The following is a 17,763-nucleotide window of genomic DNA, read 5'->3' as shown; positions in this document are numbered from 1 at the left end:
TTTTTTTCTTCAAACTTACAGCCTCCATTTTCTCACGACGAGCCGGCCGCTGCCATCTTGCGGCGCGAGATTATGTCATCACGCTGGCCGACATTGTGACGTCATACGTCACCAAGAACAGTATTTCAACCGAGATCTTCAATCAAGATGGCGGCTGGCAGCCAGTCGCGAGCAAATGGAGGCGGTAAGAATGAATTTTATTTGTTTTTTACACTTTTTCAGGTTAAATTGATTTGCTTACACGAAGCACAAGGAAATTCGGCTTTGAGGCGAATAAAATTTATCCTGAAATTCGGATCGAATTCCACTTTGTGGGATTCAATTCGCTCATCTCTAGTTAAGATGTTATCTTCCTTTTTATCTCACATAATTTTTAGATTCATTCACATATTAGGTAGGATTAGCTTGTTTATTATTGACTATTGGACAGTGTAAGGGTACTTTCACACTAGCGTTTTTCTTTTCCGGCATAGAGTTCCGTCACAGGGGCTCTATACCTGAAAAGAACTGATCAGGCATATCCCCATGTATTCTGAATGGAGAGTATTCCGTTCAGTTTGCATCAGGATTTCTTCAGTTCAGTCGTTTTGACTGATCAGGCAAAAGATAAAACCGTAGCATGCTACGGTTTTATCTCCGGCGAAAAAAAACTGAAGACATGCCTGAATGCCGGATCCGGCATTTTTTCCCATAGGAATGTATTAGTGCCGGATCCGGCATTCAAAATACCAGAATGCCGGATCCGTCCTTCGGGCCTGCGCATGCGCAGACCAGTAAAAATGTGAAAAAATATACAAGACAGATCCGTCTGTCCGCATGACAAGCGGAGAGACGGATCCGTCCTTGCAATGCATTTGTGAGACGGATCCGCATCCGGATCCGTCTCACAAATGCTTTCAGTCAGCGGCAGATCGGCGGATCCGGCGGGCAGTTCCGACGATGGAACTGCCCACCGGATCACACTGCCGCAAGTGTGAAAGTACCCTAAGTGAAAAAAGCGAAATAATATAAGACTATTAGGCCTCATGCACACGACCGTTGTGTGCACCCGTGGCCGTTGTGCCGTTTTCCGTTTTTTTTCGCGGACCCATTGACTTTCAATGGGTCCGTGGAAAAATCGGAAAATGCACCGTTTTGCAGCCGCATCCGTGATCCGTGTTTCCTGGCCGTGAAAAAAATATGACCTGTCCTATTTTTTTCACGGCCAACGGTTCACGGACCCATTCAAGTCAATGGGTCCGTGAAAGAACACGGATGCACACAAGATTGGCATCCGTGTCCGTGATCCGTGGCCGTAGTTTAGTTTTTATACAGACGGATCCGAAGATCCGTCTGCATAAAAGCTTTTTCAAAGCTGAGTTTTCACTTCGTGAAAACTCAGAACCGACAGTATATTCTAACACAGAAGCGTCCCCATCACCATGGGGACGCTTCTAGTTAGAATACACTACAAACTGTGTACAAGACTGCCCCCTGCTGCCTGGCAGCACCCGATCTCTTACAGGGGGCCGTGATCAGCACAATTAACCCCTTCAGGTGCGGCACCTGAAAGGGTTAATTGTACTATCATATCCCCCTGTAAGAGATCAGGGCTGCCAGGCAGCAGGGGGCAGACCCTCCCCCCCCCTCCCCAGTTTGAATATCATTGGTGGCCAGTGCGGCCCCCCCCCCCTCCCTCTATTGTAATAATTCGTTGGTGGCACAGTGTGCGCCCCCCCCCCCTTCCTCCCTCTATTGTAATAAATCGTTGGTGGCACAGTGTGCGCCCCCCATTGCCCCCCCCCCCCCTCTATAGCATTAACAACGTTGGTGGCCAGTGTGCAGCCTCCCATCTCCCCCCCCCCTCCCCCCCATCATCATTGGTGGCAGCGGAGTTCCGATCGGAGTCCCAGTTTATTCGCTGGGGCTCCGATCGGTATCCATGGCAACCAGGACGCTACTACAGTCCTCGTTGCCATGGTTACTTAGCAATAGTACAATAGTAGAAGATTAATACTTACCTGCTGCTGCGATGTTCGTGTCCGGCCGGGAGCTCCACCTACTGGTAAGTGACAGTGACAGGTCTGTGCGGCGCATTGCTAAATGAACCGTCACTTACCAGTAGGAGGAGCTCCCGGCCGGACACGAACATCACAGCTCCCAGGTAAGTATGAATCTTGTACTATTGCTAGTAACCCGCTGCCACCAATGATCGGGGGGGGGGGGGGGGGGGGCGCAAGATGGGAGGCCGCACACTGGCCACCAATGTTGAAAATGCTATAGAGGGAGGGGGGCCAATGATTGCCACCAACGATTTATTACAATAGAGGGAGGAAGGGGGGGGGGGGCGCACACTGTGCCACCAACGAATTATTACAATAGAGGGAGGAAGGGGGGGGGAGGCGGGGGGGGGCACACTGTGCCACCAACGAATTATTACAATAGAGGGAGGAAGGGGGGGGGCGCACACTGTGCCACCAACGATTTATTACAATGGAGGAAGGGGGGGGGCGCACTGGCCACCAATGATATTCAAACTGGGGAGGGGGGGGGTCTGCCCCCTGCTGCCTGGCAGCCCTGATCTCTTACAGGGGGATATGATAGTACAATTAACCCCTTCAGGTGCGGCACCTGAGGGGTTAATTGTGCTGATCACGGCCCCCTGTAAGAGATCGGATGCTGCTAGGCAGCAGGGGGCAGTCATGTACACAGTTTGTAGTATATTCTAACTAGAAGCGTCCCCATCACCATGGGAACGCCTCTGTGTTAGAATATACTGTCGGAAATGAGGTTTCACGATCTAACTCATATCCGACAGTATATTCTAACATAGAGGCGTTCCCATGGTGATGGGGACGCTTCAAGTTAAAATATACCATCGGATTGGAGAAAACTCCGATCTGATGGTATAAAAGGGACTCCGGACTTTACATTGAAAGTCAATGGGGACGGATCCGTTTGAAATGGCACCATATTGTGTCAACGTCAAACGGATCCGTCCCCATTGACTTGCATTGTAATTCAGGACGGATCCGTTTGGCTCCGCACGGCCAGGCGGACACCAAAATGACTTTTTTTTCATGTCCGTGGATCCGCCAAAAATCAAGGAAGACCCACGGACGAAAAAACGGTCACGGATCACGGACCTACGGACCCTGTTTTTGCGGACCGTGAAAAAAAACGTTCGTGTGCATGAGGCCTTAATAATATATTTTATATCTTGCAGTGGTCCAATCCTCTTTCCTTCCTATGCCGTTTGAAGGGCCCCCTAGACTAAACTTGGATTCTAAGTGGTATGAATGCTGCAGTGGAATAGTGAATTTACACAGCCAAATAGGGACAAACCAACTAGAATTATTAATACAGAATCCCTCTAGAAAAAGCCAGAATGTACAGATGGACAATCTACCGTAGATCTGTTATGCTGCATTATCTGAGAGATTCTGGATATTTATGTTAGAACCTCAATACTTTATTAAGTATAGTCAGATGTTGAAATTACCTACATAGATATACTCATCAAAAGCGACATCAACACCATACTAGACTGTTCTTTCAGCAGAAATAGTAGGCTGTCATGCATGGTTTGGTCTGAGGAATCCTCTATACAACTCCAAAAATAGTTCAAAAGTGTAATCTTTATGGAATGAGTTGTAACTGGCTACCACTTAACACAAATATCATCATCATAGCTCATTTCGTTTAGAACTGGCAACACCATAGGCACAGACGTGTCACTGGAGAGAATTTATCATAAGGGTAATATTTGAAGTCAGTTTTGCTTGAGTCTTTGTTGGAGTACTTTGTGTCAAATTTATCAAACGTTGCATGTTGTTTGCTAAATTTGGCTCATTTGTAAACCTTTTGTCTACAAATGCTACTCCAGTTTTTGTTGTGCCAGCTTTTTTAAAATGTTACAGTGATAAATCTGGAGTGAAACTAATGAACATAGCTAGCCATGCACTTTTCAAAAAAAGAAGTGAGTAAAAAGTGGTGTAAAAATGCAAAAAAAGATTTTTGACCATACAGCCCTATTTTGCTTCTTTTTGAAGCCAGTATTCTCTCCTTTTTGGAGTATTTGCTTGGTTTGAAGCATTTTTGGGCAACAAATTTATAAAATGAAACATCAATTTTTTTAAATTGTCACACAAAATATCAGGATTTTACATTCTAAAGTTTAATCATATTAGGTTCTAACAGTTTGTACACCACCAGGGGACTAAAGTACACTTTTTGCAAACAGTCACAATGACAAATCTGGCTTAGGCTACTTTCACACTAGCGTTCGGAGCGGATCAGTCTGATGTTTCATCAGACGGATCCGCTCCGATAATGCAGACGTTTGCATCCGTTCAGAACGGATCCGTCTGCATTATAACTTAGAAAGTCTGAAAGTAGCCTGAGCGGATCCGTTCAGACTTTACATTGAAAGTCAATGGGGAACGGATCCGCTTGAAGATTGAGCCATATGGTGTCATCTTCAAGCGGATCCGTCCCCATTGACTTCCATTATAAGTCTGGACGGATCCGCTCGCCTCCGCACGGCCAGGCGGACACCCGAACGCTGCCGCCGCTGGTCCTGGATTGGTGTAGCGCCGCGCCTGCGCAGTGGCGTGTACACAATGCTGAACAGCTGCATGGAATGTGCCTCCCGCCGGCTGGGTATGTCTGTGTGATCGTCTCCCTGCTCCGCCCCCTGTATGTCACAGGTTCACTGGACGCATCCATCGATTAGTTTTCTGTGTCTGATCGATGGGTCCGTCCTTTTATTAACATGATGTATGCGGATATGCGACATGTATAATCATGTCCTCTGCCTTATCACTGGTTTTATATTGCATTTTTCATTGCCATTATCCTTTTGTGTATTTTCATTTGCTATTTTGTTATTGTCACATTTTTGTAACACACCCACTGGGCGGGGTGTGGTCACATGATTTGTACGCTGATTGACTCACATATATAATTGCCTTCACTTGTATTGTATCTCTGCTTGAAAAAGGCTAATTTCTGGAGCCGAAACGTTGCACCGTATGGGTGAATAAAGGAAACACTTATTTTCATCTAACTGGAGTGCCGTCCATTTTCTGGAACCATTGGTTGGGGTAAGAAGTCCATTCCCCTGGAACGTGCACCCAATCTTTCCTGTTCAAAGCCCGTGCCGCCATTTTTCTTGGATATATATATATATATATATATACACTGCTCAAAAAAATAAAGGGAACACTTAAACAACACAATGTAACTACAAGTCAATCACACTTCTGTGAAATCAAACTGTCCACTTAGGAAGCAACACTGAGTGACAATCAATTTCAGATGCTGTTGTGCAATTTGGATAGACAACAGGTGGAAATTATAGGCAATTAGCAAGACACCCCCAATAAAGGAGTGGTTCTGCAGGTGGTAACCACAGACCACTTCTCAGTTCCTATGCTTCCTGGCTGATGTTTTGGTCACTTTTGAATGCTGGCGGTGCTTTCACTCTAGTGGTAGCATGAGACGGAGTCTACAACCCACACAAGTGGCTCAGGTAGTGCAGCTTATCCAGGATGGCACATCAATGCGAGCTGTGGCAAGAAGGTTTGCTGTGTCTGTCAGCGTAGTGTCCAGAGCATGGAGGCGCTACCAGGAGACAGGCCAGTACATCAGGCGACGTGGAGGAGGCCGTACGAGGGCAACAACCCAGCAGCAGGACCGCTACCTCCGCCTTTGTGCAAGGAGGAACAGGAGGAGCACTGCCAGAGCCCTGCAAAATGACCTCCAGCAGGCCACAAATGTGCATGTGTCTGCTCAAACGGTCAGAAACAGACTCCATGAGGGTGATATGAGGGCCCGACGTCCACAGGTGGGGGTTGTGCTTACAGCCCAACACCGTGCAGGATGTTTGGCATTTGCCAGAGAACACGAAGATTGGCAAATTCGCCACTAGCGCCCTGTGCTCTTCACAGATGAAAGCAGGTTCACACTGAGCACATGTGACAGACGTGACAGAGTCTTGAGACGCCGTGGAGAACGTTCTGCTGCCTGCAACATCCTCCAGCATGACCGGTTTGGCATTGGGTCAGTAATGGTGTGGGGTGGCATTTCTTTGGAGGGCCGCACAGCCCTCCATGTGCTCGCCAGAGGTAGCCTGACTGCCATTAGGTACCGAGATGAGATCCTCAGACCCCTTGTGAGACCATATGCTGGTGCGGTTGGCCCTGGGTTCCTCCTAATGCAAGACAATGCTAGACCTCATGTGGCTGGAGTGTGTCAGCAGTTCCTGCAAGACAAAGGCATTGATGCTATGGACTGGCCCGCCCGTTCCCCAGACCTGAATCCAATTGAGCAACTCTGGGACATCATGTCTCGCTCTATCCACCATCTATTGCACCACAGACTGTCCAGGAGTTGGCAGATGCTTTAGTCCAGGTCTGGGAGGAGATCCCTCAGGAGACCGTCGGCCACCTCATCAGGAGCATGCACAGGCGTTGTAGGGAGGTCATACAGGCACGTGGAGGCCACACGCACTACTGAGCCTCATTTTGACTTGTTTTAAGGACATTACATCAAAGTTGGATCAGCCTGTAGTGTGTTTTTCCACTTTAATTTTGAGTGTGACTCCAAATCCAGACCTCCATGGGTTGAAAAATTTGATTTCCATTTTTTTATTTTTGTGTGATTTTGTTGTCAGCACATTCAACTATGTAAAGAACAAAGTATTTCAGAAGAATATTTAATTAATTTACATCTAGGATGTGTTATTTTTGTGTTCCCTTTATTTTTTTGAGCAGTGTATATATATATTTATAGCCTTGAGAAAGGCTCACACATTGAGCCGAAACGTCGCCTGTCCCATATGGGTAATTAAAGTTTTTTCTTCTTTTACTTTCTGGAGTGCTGCCCTTTTTTGCTATTTTATCTACTTGGATTGGCTTTATCCACACTGGGCCAGCTGCACCCGTATTTTTTCCTCTGACGGTGCTGCCACTGAACTTTTTTTTTTTTTTTTTTGTTATTTATTTATATCTGTATATATACACCAATTGACAAAAGTAATAATGCACCAAGAAGGAGCTGTTGGAATTAAATGTGAATGTAATGATGATTTATGTTATGTGACACAGTGAGTGGTTTGGTCTGAGAAAACAGGTATTTTCCTCCCAGCATGTGCTGCTGGACTGATTTATAGCCAGGTGAGGTCAAATACTGGACCGGATTTTAAATGCCGGTCTGGGTTTTGGCAGTACTTGGCTGTCCTTAAATAGGCAGCTGGGCTCAGAAGCGATGTCTCTGTGTTGGGATCTGGGAGCCTTGTGTCTGGATGAAGGTTTGCTACCTGTTTGGCGTGAAAACAGATTGGTGCTGCTATCAGCAAGGACTCTTTGAGGCAGAATTTCCGCATGGTGTGAATTACCACCAACATCGCAAGGTGGCTTTTTGTTTGAATATGACTACTTATTTTGTCACTTGCCTAAAGTGTGAATAAAACACTGAATTGTTTGATCCAAAGAACTTGTTGTTGCCTCTATACTGCATCCGCTAAACCAGAGTGAGTCACACAAATTGGTGGAGGATACCGGCAAGAGCAGTGAGGCTGGCATGGATGCCAATATTTTTGGTTTCTGCATTTTTCAGGCACGGTTGTATGTCGTACATTAAACCAGCTGTAGTACAACCAGTGACCCACGACAAAATGGAGGCTGTTGTGAAGGCCCTCATGGAGGCTAATCTGCAGCAGCGAGAGACAAACCTGCAGCAACACGAGGCTAATAAGCAGCAGCAGGAGACTAACCAGTTGTTGTTGCTACAACACGTGATAACTTTGCAGACCGCAGGAGCAACCCCGAGCTACTACGATGCCCGGAAAGCAGTCCGTGCCGCGATTCCTAAGATGACCCCTCTGCAGACGACATGAAAACCTACCTGGCTATGTACGAGAAAGTGGCCATCAGGGAAAAGCTACCCCATGACCAGTGGGCTGAGGTTGTCACTCCATTCCTGGCATCCGATTCCCAGTGGGTGTATTTCGACTTGCCCGACGATCAAGTGTCCGATTAACAAAAAGTAAAGGGTGAGATTTTGGCAAGACTGGGGGTGAATGTGTTGGTCCGGGCCCAGCGGGTACATCAGTGGAGGTTTAAGCCAGCTGAGCCTGCGAGGACCCAGTATTATGACTTACTCCGCCTCTTGGAAAAGTGGCTATAGCCTGATGTGCTGAGTCCCCCGGCTATGCTTAATAGACTATTAGCCGATATGTTCTGGAGGGCTTTGCCATACCCTCTCCAGCACTGGACCAGTTAGGTGTCTCCTGGAAATGCCCTTGAGATGGTGGACCTGGTGGAATGCTATGAAGCTACCAGGAATCTAAAGGAGGATTCTGTTGGGAGGGGGATCGGCAAACACCTCAAATCTACACACCAGGCCCAGAGATTTGAGCTGATAAAACCCGCCAGGAATGTACCCACTGCGGGCCTGGCTCCGATAGTGGCGGTGTCAGGAGCCTGGCCATGTAAGTGCTGACTGTCCCCATCAGTTTGAGCCCATGGACACTAACTATGGCTACCGTCAGTCGCTAAATGCCAGGAGGCTGTGTGCAACAGGTACCCCAGAGTCTCTTGTGCCAGGTGGAAGTGGGAGACACTCCGGCGGAGGCTCTGCTGGACTCAGGGAGTCTGGTGACCCTAAGGGCTACCCTGGTGCGGTCCACTGAGTATACTGGCCGGAAAGTCGGGGTGATGTGCATCCACAAAGTTTGAAAAGACTACCCCACCGCGCTGGTGTCTCTAACCTCGTTGGTAGATGGACCAACGAGGTGGCTGTCGCCACAAATCTGCATTATGAACTCATAATAGGGAGAGACTTCCCGGGCTTCCCGGCACTGTGGCCTGCTATGAGAGTGACTGATACCCATTAAACAGGGGTAACCCTAGCAAAGTGGCTCGGCTAAGGGTGGAGATCAGAACCCTGGGAACCTGAGACAGAAGGGCCAGTGGTAGGGGTGACCGCCACTTCGGTGTAAGAGGGGGAGACCACCCCGTTAAGTGTGATGGTGGGAGACGTGGAGGAATTGGCAGACCTCAATATCTCCGGGGATAATTTTGGTACCGCCCAACGTCGCACCCAACCCTATACTGTGGTTCTATTCTGCTATTAATAAAACACCCATTTTGGCCAAAAATCTTTAATTGCAGCCTAGTCTGGATCTGTACATGTGGGATACACCCTTTACATACTGTGGTTCTATTCTGCTATTAATAAAACACCAATTTTGGGCAAAAATCTTTAATTGTGGGATAGTTTGCATCTGTACGTGTGAGATATAACCTTTACATACTGTGGTTCTATTCTGCTATTAAGAAACAACCAATTTGTGCAAAAATCTTTAATTGCGGCCTAGTCTGCATCTGTATGTGTGAGATACACACTTCAGATACTGTGGTTCTATTCTGAAATTTGAAAAACAGCCATTTTGGGCAAAAAACTTAAATATTGGCCTAGTCTGGATCTGTACGTGTGAGATACACCCTTTACAAACTGTGCTTCTATTCTGCTATTAATAAAACACCAATTTTGGTCAAAAATCTTTAATTGCGGCCTAGTTCGCATCTGTACGTGTGAGATACACCCTTTACATACTGTGGTTCTATTCTGCTATTAATAAAACAGCCAATTTGTGCAAAAATATTTAATTGCGGCCTAGTCTACATCTGTACGTGTGAGATACACACTTTAGGTACTGTGGTTCTATTCTGATATTTGTAAAACAAAAATTTTGGGCAACAAACTTAAATTGCGGCCTAGTCTGGATCTGTACGTGTGAGATACACCCTTTACATACTGTGGTTCTATTCTACTATTAATAAAACAGGCATTTTGGGCAAAAATCTTTAATTGCGGCCTAGTTTGCATCTGTACGTGTGAGATACACACTTTAGATACTGTGGTTCTATTCTGTTATATGAAAAACAGCCATTTTGGGCAAAAAACTTAAATTGCGGCCTAGTCTGGATCTGTACGTGTGAAATACACCCTTTACATACTGTGATTCTATTTTGCTATTAATAAAACACCCATTTTGGGCAAAAATCTTTAATTGTGGCCTAGTCTGGATCTGTACGTGTGAGATACACACTTTAGATACTGTGGTTCTATTCTGTTATTTGAAAAACAAAAATTTTGGGCAAAAAACTTAAATTGCGGCCTAGTCTGGATCTGTACGTGTGAGATACATCCTTTACATACTGTGGTTCTATTCTGCTATTAATAAAACAAGCATTTAGGGCAAGATCCTAAATTTGAGAAATATGAAGAGAGCGTCAAATAAGGGACATGGCCCAGGTCGTGGCGCTGCTGGTGGAGCTCCTGTTGCAGTTAGAGGACGTGGTCAATCTGTGCCAGCTACACGCACAAGTGAAACACCTTCCTCAGGTGCGAGTAGGCGACAGAACCTGCAGCGGTATTTGGTCGGGCCTAATGTGGCTCTACGAATGGTGAGGCCAGAACAAGTACAGGCGATAGTAGAGTGGGTTGCTGACAGTGCCTCCAGTTCCTTCACATTGTCTCCCACCCAGTCTCCTGCTGAAAGATCAGAGTTGGCACCTGCAGCCAATGTCCATCAGTCTTTCACCTTGCAAATCAGCCAAGCAGTCTGAGCCCCAAGTCATGCAGCATTCTCTTCTGCTTCTTGATGACTCTGTTAGCAGGGTTTCCCAGGGCCATCCACCTATCCCTGCCCCAGAAGTGGATTAGATTGAGTGCACCGATGCCCAACCACTTATGTTTCAAGATGAGTACATGGGAGGACCATCGCAGCACGTCTCGGATGATGACGAAACACAGGTGCCAACTGCTGGGGCTTTCGAAAGTGTGCAGACCGACAAGGATGGCAGGGGTGAAGACTGGGTGGAAGATGATGTGGAGGACGATGAGGTCCTCGACCCCACATGGAATCAAGGTCATGCCAGTGACCTGTGTAGTTCGGATGCAGAGGCGGTGGTCGCACTGAGCCACCAGCACAGCAGAAGAGGGAGCAGGGTGCAAAAGTGCAGCGGCCATCCCCTAGACAGTACGCCTGCTAGTTCTTCAAAGTGCTGATGACAAGACACGAGTGGTCTCTGGCTACTCCTGCTTCCTCTTCTGCTGCAGTCTCGGCCTCTTCATCCACCTCTGGAGTGACAGTGCCACCTGCCAACCCGCAAACAGAGGATCTGCCAGCAACAACACCATCTGGGTCCCCAAGCATCTCCACAATGTCCCACAAAAGCGTTCAGCCACGACTACTTTTCCAGGTGAGCCATCCCTTCCCTGCACAACCAAGTGGGGGACAAATCAGGTGTGCACTGCGCAACGCCTTCTGTGGCAAGGTGCACCTCACTACGGATATGTGGACCAGTAAGCACGGTCAGGGACGTTATATCTCCATAACAGCACACTGGGTAAATGCAGTGGCGGCTGGGCCTGAGGCGGATAGCAGTTTGCCGCATGTCCTTTCACCACCAAGGATTGCAGGGCGCTTCAGTTTGCCTCCTGTTGCTTCCTACCCCTACTCCGCTTCCTCATCCTCTACCACCTCCTCATCCAGTCAGCGTAACACCTTCACCACCAACTTCAGCACAGCCAGGGGTAAACGACAGCAGGCAGTTTTAAAACTTATCCGTTTAGGGGAAAAAACCCACACCGCGCAGGAGCTGTGGATGGGCCTTGAACAACAGACCGATGAGTGGTTAGTGCCAGTGAGCCTCAAGCCCGGCCTGGTGGTGTGCGTTAATAGGCGAAATCTCGTAGCAGCTCTGGGACTAGCCGGTTTGACGCACATCCCTTGCCTGGCGCATGTGCTGAATTTGGTGGCGCAGAGATTCCTTAAAAATTACCCCGATATGTCAGTGCTGCTGCATAAAGTGCGGGCCGTCTGTGCGCGCTTTCAGCTTTCTCACCCTGCTGCTGCTCGCTTGTCAGTGCTGCGGCGTAACTTCAGCCTTCCCGCTCACCGCCAAATATGCGACGTGCCCACAAGGTGGAACTCCACCTTCACATGCTGGCCAGACTGTGCGAGCAGCAGCAGGCGATAATGGAGTTTCAGCAGCAGCACGCACGGGTGAGTCGCTCTGCGGAACAGCACCACTTCACCAACAAAAACTGGGCCTCCATGCGAGACCTGTGTTCCTTGTTGCGCTGTTTCGAGTACTCCACCAACATGGCCAGTGCCGATAATGCCGTTCTCAGCGTTACTATCCCACTTCTATGCCTCCTTCAAAAAACGCTGCTGGCGATGATTCCAAAAGATATGTTTGGCGCAAAAACAACACTGCATATCACCAAAAGAACACCATAGCCACAGTGAAGCATGGTGGTGGCAACATCATGCTTTAGGGCTGTTTTTCTTCAGCTGGAACTGGGGCTTCTGCTATAAAGCTGAACATAAAGAGGAACTTCATCTTTTAGCATGACAACGACCCAAAGCATACATCTAAATCAACAAAGGAATTCTTCACCAGAAGAATATTAAAGTTTTGGAATGGCCCAGCCAGAGCCCAGACCTAAATCCAATTGAAAATCTGTGGGGTGATCTGAAGAGGGCTGTGCACAGGAGATGCCCTCGCAATCTGACAGATTTGGAATGTTTTTGCAAAGAAGAGTGGGCAAATCTTGCCAAGTTAAAATGTGCCATGCTGAAAGACCCATACCCAAAAAGACTAAGTGCTGTAATAAAATCAAAAGGTGCTTCAACAAGGTATTAGTTTAACCCCTTAAGGACTCAGCCCTATTTCACCTTAAGGACTTTTTGCAAATCTGACCAGTGTCACTTTAAGTGCTGATAACTTTAAAACGCTTTGACTTATCCAGACCATTCTGAGACAGTTTTTTTTTGTCACATATTGCACTTCATGACACTGGTAAAATGGAGTCCAAAAAATTTATTTTAATTTATAAAAAAATACCAAATTTACCAAAAATTTGTAAAAAAATTGCAAATTTCCAAGTTTCAATTTCTCTACTTCTATAATACATAGTAATACCTCCAAAAATAGTTATTACTTTACATTCTCCATATGTCTACTTCATGTTTGGATCATTTTGGGAATGATATTTTATTTTTTGGGGATGTTACAAGGCTTAGAAGTTTAGAAGCAAATCTTGAAATTTTTCAGAAATTTTCAAAAACCTAATTTTTAGGGACCAGTTCAGTCTAAAGTCACTTTGCGAGGCTTACATAATAGAAACCACCCAAAAATGACCCCATTCTATTGTGTGTGTTCATCTGAGGGGTTAGGTCATGTGATATTTTTATAGAGTTGGTCGATACGGACGCGGCGATACCTAATATGTATAGTAAGTTTTACACAATAATATCATTTTTTAAACAAAAAAAAAATCATGTTTTAGTGTCTCCATATTCTGAGAGCCATAGTTTTTTCAGTTTTTGGGAGATTATCTTAGGTAGGGTCTCATTTTTTGCGGGATGAGATGACGGTTTGATTGGCACTATTTTGGGGTGCATGTGACTTTTTGATCGCTTGCTATTACACTTTTTGTGATGTAAGGTGACAAAAAATGGTTTATTTAGCACAGTTTTTATTTTTACGGTGTTCATCTCAGGGGTTGGGTCATGTGATATTTTTATAGAGCCGTCGATACGGACGCGGCGATACCTAATATGTATACACTTTTTTTATTTATGTAAGTTTTACACAATAACAGCTTTTTTAAAACAAAAAAAATGATGTTTTAGTGTCTCCATATTCTGAGCCATAGTTTTTTTTATTTTTTAGGCGATTGTCTCAGGTAGGGGCTCAATTTTTGCGGGATGAGGTGACGGTTAGATTGGTACTATTTTGGTGGGCAAACGCCTTTTTTATCGCTTGCTGTTGTACTTTTTGTGATGTAAGGTGACTAAAAAATGGTTTATTTAGCACAGTTTTTATTTTTTACGGTGTTCATCTGAGGGGTTAGGTCATGTGACATGTTTATAGAGCCGGTCGATACGGACACAGAGATACCTAATATGTATACTTTTTATTTTTACTTGAAACTTTAAATTTTTTGGGGGGAAAACTTTATTTTTTCAACTTTTTTTTTCACTTTATTTTTTGTCCCACTTTGGGACTTGAACTTTTGGGGGTCTAAGCCCCTTTACAATGCATTCCAATACTTCTGTATTGGAATGCATTGGCTGTATGAGTAATACAGTGTGTATTATTCATACAGCTTCCGGCATGTGAGATCCAGGGGGCTAGATCTCACAGGCTCGTCACCGGAACCCAAATTCTTAAAGAAGTCACAGACAAGATTAATCTGATGAAAGAATCAATTAACAAATTACCCAAAAATGAAGAATATAACCAATGGCAAGAAAGACTCTGTAAGGCCTCTTTCACATGGGCGTTGCGGGAAAATGTGCGCGTGCATTACGGGAACACCCGCGACTTTTCCGCGCGAGTGCAAAACATTGTAATGCGTTTTGCACTCGCGTGAGAAAAATTGCGCGTGTTTGGTACCCAAACCCGAACTTCTTCACAGAAGTTCGGGCTTGGGATCGGTGTTCTGTAAATAGTATTATTTTCCCTTATAACATGGTTATAAGGGAAAATAATAGCATTCTGAATACAGAATGCATAGCAAAACATCGCTGGATGGGTTAAAAAAAAATAAAAAAAATTTACCTCACCTAAAGTCCACTTGTTCGCGGCCCGGCATCTCCTTCTGGCTTCATCTGATCTCTGTGCAGCAACAGGACCTGTGGTGACGTCATTCCGGTCATCACATTGTACGTCACATGATCTTTTACCATGGTGATTCACCATGGTAAAAGATCATGTGACGTACCATGTGATGACCGGAGTGACGTCATCAAAGGTCCTTGAACTATAATTAATGCTCACCACAGGTCCTATTCAGTAAAGGGGACAGAAGGAGATGCCGACATCGCGATCAAGTGGATTAAGGTGAGTTAAATTATTTTTTCTTTTTTTTAACCCCTCCAGCGCTGTTTTACTTCTGTATTCAGAATGCTATTATTTTCCCTTATAACCATGTTATAAGGGAAAATAATAATGATCGGGTCTCCATCCCGATCGTCTCCTAGCAACCATGCGTGAAAATCGCACCGCATACGCACTTGCTTGCGGATGCTTGCGATTTTCACGCAACCCCATTCATTTCTATGGGGCCTGCGTTACGTGAAAAACGCACAAAGAGGAGCATGCTGCGATTTTCACGCAACGCACAAGTGATGCGTGAAAATCACCGCTCATGTGAACAGCCCCATATAAATGAATGGGTCAGGATTCCGTGCGGATGCTGTGCGTTCACCTCCCGCAACGCATCAGCGCGGAAAACTCGCTCGTGTGAAAGGAGCCTAAGAGTCTAGATAAAATAGAGCAAGTGATTATTAATAAGAAGATGAAAAAATACAGACATACTATTAGATCGGACCAACAAGTGGATGAATATCATGAAATACAGGAAGATACACAAAGGGAAAATAACCAAGGGAGTCAAGCAAGTAATAACCCCTCATACTCCAAGTTTGCTGTCCCTATTTCAAATTGTTTTGAGGTGTTAACAGAGAATCATTTATTAGACAGGACACCACCCCATCACAGAGCACAAAACCGGATAGATTCACAACGATCACCACGACGATCCCCACACAGATCACCACCCACAACACACCAATACAATCTGAGATACAGACACATGAACCAGGAACAAGCATCCAATACGCAACACAAACCCAAACCATTACAGTTGCAAGAAAAAGTATGTGAACCCTTTGGAATGATATGCATTTCTGCACAAATTGGTCAAAAAATGTGATTTTATCTTCATCTAAGTCACAACAATAGACAATCATAGTCTGCTTAAACTAATAACACACAAAGAATTAAACGTTACCATGTTTTTATTGAACACACTATGTAAACATTCACAGTGCAGGTAGAAAAAGTATGTGAACCCCTAGACTAATGAAATCTCCAAGAACTAATTGGAGTGAGGTGTCAGCCAACTGGAGTCCAATCAATGAGATAAGATTGGAGGTGTTGGTTACAGCTGCCCTGCCCTATAAAAAACACACACCAGTTCTGGATTTGCTTTTCACAAGAAGCATTGCCTGATGTGAATGATGCCTTGCACAAAAGAGCTCTCAGAAGACCTATGTTTAAGAATTGTTGACTTGCATAAAGCTGGAAAGGGTTATAAAAGTATCTTCAAAAGCCTTGCTGTTCATCAGTCCATGGTAAGACAAATTGTCTATAAATGGAGAAAGTTCAGCACTGCTGCTACTCTCCCTAGGAGTGGCCGTCCTGTAAAGATGACTGCCAGAGCACAGCGCAGACTGCTCAATGAGGTGAAGAAGAATCCTAGAGTGTCAGCTAAAGACTTACAAAAGTCTCTGGCATATTCTAACATCCCTGTTAGCGAATCTACGATACGTAAAACACTAAACAAGAATGGATTTCATGGGAGAATACCACAGAGGAAGCCACTGCTGTCCAAAAAAACCCATTGCTGCACGTTTACAGTTTGCACAAGAGCACCTGGATGTTCCACAGCAGTACTGGCAAAATATTCTGTGGACAGATGAAACCAATTTGAGTTGTTTGGAAGAAACACACAACACTATGTGTGGAGAAAAAGAGGCATAGCACACCAACATCAAAACCTCATCCCAACTGTGAAGTATGGTGGTGGGGGCATCATGGTTTCGGGCTGCTTTGCTGCATCAGGGTCTGGACGGATTGCTATCATCAAAGGAAAAATGAATTCCCAAGTTTGAATTTTACAGGAGAACTTGGCCATCTGTCCACCAGCTGAAGCTCAACAGAAGATGGGTGTTGCAACAGGACAACGACCCAAAGCATAGAAGTAAATCAACAACAGAATGACTTAAACATAGGAAAATACGCCTTCTGGAGTGGCCCAGTCAGATTCCTGACCACAACCTGATTGAGATGCTGTGGCATGACCTCAAGAAAGCGATTCACACCAGATATCCCGAGAATATTGCTGAGCTGAAACAGTTCTGTAAAGAGGAATGGTCAAGAATTACTCCTGACCGTTGTGCACGTCTTATCTGCAACTACAGGAAACGTTTGGTTGAAGTTATTGCTGCCAAAGAAGGTTCAACCAGTTATTAAATCCAAGGGTTCACATTCTTTTTCCACCTGCACTGTGAATGTTTACATGGTGTGTTCAATAAAAACATGGTAACATTTAATTCTTTGTGTGTTATTAGTTTAAGCAGACTGTGATTCTCTATTGTTGTGACTTAGATGAAGATCAGATCACATTTTATGACCAATTTGTGCAGAAATCCATATCATTCCAAAGGGTTCACATACTTTTTCTTGCAACTGTATATGGGAGGAACACCCATCAACAAGTAATGCACAATCACTGACAGGAACGTTCACAACCATATCATCACAGAGATCACGAACAAGAAAGAATAGAAAGAAGATACAAAGGGGAAAAAGAAAAAAGAAACAGATACAACAGGTAGTCAGTGATATCACAGAACAAGAGTCTATAGTTAACCTAAGTAGTACCATACTGACAGATGCACAAAAGAGACTATTAAACAAAGGTTTAAAGTTCGCACCATCACCCAAACTGAACAAATTAGATACATATATCGGGATCGAAAAATGTATCCGTAAATTATGTCTAAAGAAATATTTTTTGAAGAACCCTATAACAACTATAGACACAAACAAATATAAAAATATAAAAATACTGAATTGAAACCTAAATAAAAAGATATAGCATTCTTCCGCAAGTGTGTAGAATCTGATCTAA

The sequence above is a fragment of the Bufo bufo genome, chromosome 2 (genome assembly GCF_905171765.1).
Source record: "Bufo bufo chromosome 2, aBufBuf1.1, whole genome shotgun sequence".
Taxonomy (NCBI): domain Eukaryota; kingdom Metazoa; phylum Chordata; class Amphibia; order Anura; family Bufonidae; genus Bufo; species Bufo bufo.
This window is presented reverse-complemented; position numbering follows the sequence as displayed.